Consider the following 4,194-nt stretch of genomic DNA (forward strand, 5'->3'; position numbering starts at 1 on the left):
TATCAAAAATCGAGCTATCCTTTCCATATATAGCGGGTTTATAACCAAATTGTAAGTGATGAAAACAGTAAGACTTGTAATGTAGCAGAATTAATCAGCTTACCGATTTCCATTCTTGGTCTGGAAGACTGCTTTAACCTTTTTTTTTTTGCCTAAAAAAATTCTCAAAAAGACCATAAAACAGTAAAATATGCATCTTTGAAAAAGCCATAAATTCTCTGAAATGCACAGCTATTCGCACTTGGCAGTGTACTTGTTACCAGTGCTTGTTTATGGTCTTTGTGTTCAGTAAACTGTGGTGTTACTCTGCGCCCAGTCCCAAACTGCGTGACTGCACTGATATTCACACACTAATCATGGGAGCTTAATTGGTGTAGCCCTTCGTTAATTAACGCACTGCATTGCCATTCATTCACAGCCTTGTGCTCGCTATTTATGTTTTTCTGTCACTGGGGACATCGTAAGCGCCAGTCTGATATGAGCGTAATGGTGCTTGTGAAGGGCAGGACGTGAATGCCAGCAGGCGTTACTTTCCCCTTTGTAATCCCCACGGAGAGAGGCAGCGGGAAAAACGCTCTTGGCACAACTTTGTATCGTAAAAGTTGAAAGCATTCTGCTGGCCTTGGCCTTTAACCACACTAATGTATGTGAAATGAGAACGGCATTGTTCAAAATCATTTCACTGCAAACATCAATCAGGACAAACACAATAAGAACCAAAGAAACTATTTTACTGCAAACAAAAAAACCCTGTGCACCGAGAGCAAAGCTTTTAGGGGTACTGTGCAGTTCGAAATCTGATCCCATACTTTCTGTAAGGTTATTCATTAATTATAGAGGAAAGTGACAAATAGTAATACAGTTTAATGCAAAGCAAATTTAATAGCTGTCAATATCTTGTAAGTGCAACCAAATCCAACAAAATGCAAACAAAGAAAAAAGTGTTAAATGATAAAAAAAATTGTAATATTGTGTTGGAAATTAAAATAGTCCTGATTTCAGTTTATATACAACATCTAAAACTTTTTTTGGTTTTGCTCTCAAATGTGTTTTGACTGCAGAGTAAAGAAACTAAATTACTTCCATAAACTCTGAATGTGATGCGCTGCAGTTTACTCCCAGGAAGGAGAACCCAATAATCAGATTCTTGAAAATAAGCAACTTTTGGCCAGTCTAACAGAAAGCTTCAGACTATGTTTTTAATGTTCACGGGTTATAGATCTGTCATCAAGAGTAAAACAGCACCTGTTAGACCTTTACTGCAAAAAGCATCCACCTGCTGACATCATGTGGCCTGTGTAAGAAATCAAGCAATAAAACATCTGAATGCTTTTGATGGGTTAACGTAATCAATGACAATCCTAAGTAGTTTTCTGTTAGTTACACGGTTGATGTAGTTCCTGTCTAGCAGTGCTCAACAGAAAGTTCCCTCTGACTCAGAGAACTGAACCATCTGGGAGATTTTGTTGGAACCAAGCAAAAGGAACTAGGTTTCTCTGTTTATTGCACCATGAAAGTGATTAGTGCACTTCTGACTACACACAGCCTGCTGATGTCTACACAACGCCTCACTATAGCTGGAACTCAGCCAAAGTGAATATACATGATGTTCCCGGCCCCATCACATACCTCGATGTTTTTGCTTCAGGTTGGAGCTATGAGGTAACAGAGAAGAGGTCCTCAAAGCCCCGGGTGAAATCCTATGGAGCAAACTTCTCCTGGAACAAGAGGACCAGGAGGTCTGCTAAGTAAACTGAAGACACACATCTGTTAGTTGGCTTGACCTCTGTCCCACAGCGGACCTGTACCATTCTTGTCAATAAATGCATAATTATATATGTGTAAACCAAACATGGGTCATTATTGCTTTTATTCTTCAAACATTCACCTCATTACCGACTACCTAGTGTAGTCTACTCGATTAATGAAGTGTTTGTTCTCACTCTATTTGTGCAGCAGCAAAACAAAGAGAAACATGTTATTACAATTAGAACCTGTTTAAACACAGGAATAAATATATCTGTAGGCCAAAACCAGCGGCATTTTTCCTGCGTGAGTGTTTGTTTCCATCCTGTTACCTGAATTGTTTCAGTGTTTGGAGAGCTCCATAATTGGAATCTAAATAGGAACTTGGATCAGTTTGTCTGAAGGTCACTAGTTCTTTTTTCCACCTACAACAGATGTTCAGTGAGGTTACCTACCTCAGAAAATGTTACCCTCAATGATCTTTTAACTGAGACCTGCAATATTAACATGCTTTTGATTCATTTGGTACCATTTATCTGAAAGCATTGAAACAGAGCAATGAACCATGTAATACTACTTTCAAATCTAATCTTTCTTTTTTCATATACTACAAGTGTGTCCTAGCTTTTGACTGGTAGTGTGTGGGGAAAAAAGAAAAATTTTAATCGGTTCTGTTGGTCAGGTCTATCAAAAATCGAGCTATCCTTTCCATATATAGCGGGTTTATAACCAAATTGTAAGTGATGAAAACAGTAAGACTTGTAATGTAGCAGAATTAATCAGCTTACCGATTTCCATTCTTGGTCTGGAAGACTGCTTTAACCTTTTTTTTTTTGCCTAAAAAAATTCTCAAAAAGACCATAAAACAGTAAAATATGCATCTTTGAAAAAGCCATAAATTCTCTGAAATGCACAGCTATTCGCACTTGGCAGTGTACTTGTTACCAGTGCTTGTTTATGGTCTTTGTGTTCAGTAAACTGTGGTGTTACTCTGCGCCCAGTCCCAAACTGCGTGACTGCACTGATATTCACACACTAATCATGGGAGCTTAATTGGTGTAGCCCTTCGTTAATTAACGCACTGCATTGCCATTCATTCACAGCCTTGTGCTCGCTATTTATGTTTTTCTGTCACTGGGGACATCGTAAGCGCCAGTCTGATATGAGCGTAATGGTGCTTGTGAAGGGCAGGACGTGAATGCCAGCAGGCGTTACTTTCCCCTTTGTAATCCCCACGGAGAGAGGCAGCGGGAAAAACGCTCTTGGCACAACTTTGTATCGTAAAAGTTGAAAGCATTCTGCTGGCCTTGGCCTTTAACCACACTAATGTATGTGAAATGAGAACGGCATTGTTCAAAATCATTTCACTGCAAACATCAATCAGGACAAACACAATAAGAACCAAAGAAACTATTTTATCTAGCATTGGCAAGAAACAAATAGGCCATGGTGGTTACAACAATACATACAGGGTGGGTGAAGAGTAGCTAGGCATTAAAAATTGAGATAGAGAAGATAGAGAAGAGGTAAGGTGAGAAGAAAGATAGAGGTGAGGTAGAGAGAGGAGGTAAGGTGGGAAGACAGACAGGAGGGGGGAAGATAGGGGAGAGGAGGGTAGGGAAGATGGAGAAGAGGTAAGGATAGATGGGAGGGATAGATAGGGAAGATAGAAAAGAGGTAAGGTGAGAAGAAAGACAGAGGTGAGGTAGAGAGAGGAGGTAAGGTGGGAGGGAAGATAGGGGTGAGGTAGAGAGAGGAGGTAAGGTGGGAAGACAGACAGGAGGGGGGAAGATAGGGGAGAGGAGGGTAGGGAAGATGGAGAAGAGGTAAGGATAGATGGGAGGGATAGATAGGGAAGATAGAAAAGAGGTAAGGTTGGAAACTGATCACCTTTATGTGAAAATATTAATAAAGGAACTGTGGCGATTTACAAATAGCCTTCACTTTTGCTTCGAGGAGATTTTCTGTCCATCTCACAATGGCAGTCTATGGGAGAGTGAGGCCGCACACTCTCTGGAATGTGCCACATCAATCAAAAACTGTTCATCTTATCACAATAACAAGGGCATTGTCTGATTCCTCACAATTTTCTCTACCGTTTTCATGTATAATTTGTATGTGGAAGCTTAAGGTTGGCAGATTAAGAGCAGAAAACAGGCAGAGAAATTTTAAAAAGGTGAAAGGACAGAGCTAGAGTGTGGGTCACGTGACACACCAACAGTCCCCATTCAAATGAATGGAGAGGCCAAAATTACCATAAAATGTCAACTGCGATAATTCAAAAACTAATAGATATAAAAAAGCGGAATACAAACCGAATAGCTAAAGATTTGCTGAATTGCTTAAAGGTTGAATGGTTTTTCTAGCTGAAAGTATGCTGAAGTTAAGTGCCAAAAAACGAACAGAAGAAACTAGAACAATATATAAATAAAGGTTTGGATTACCTTA

Source organism: Monopterus albus, unplaced genomic scaffold (genome assembly GCF_001952655.1).
Source record: "Monopterus albus unplaced genomic scaffold, M_albus_1.0 scaffold20.1, whole genome shotgun sequence".
Lineage (NCBI taxonomy): Eukaryota > Metazoa > Chordata > Actinopteri > Synbranchiformes > Synbranchidae > Monopterus > Monopterus albus.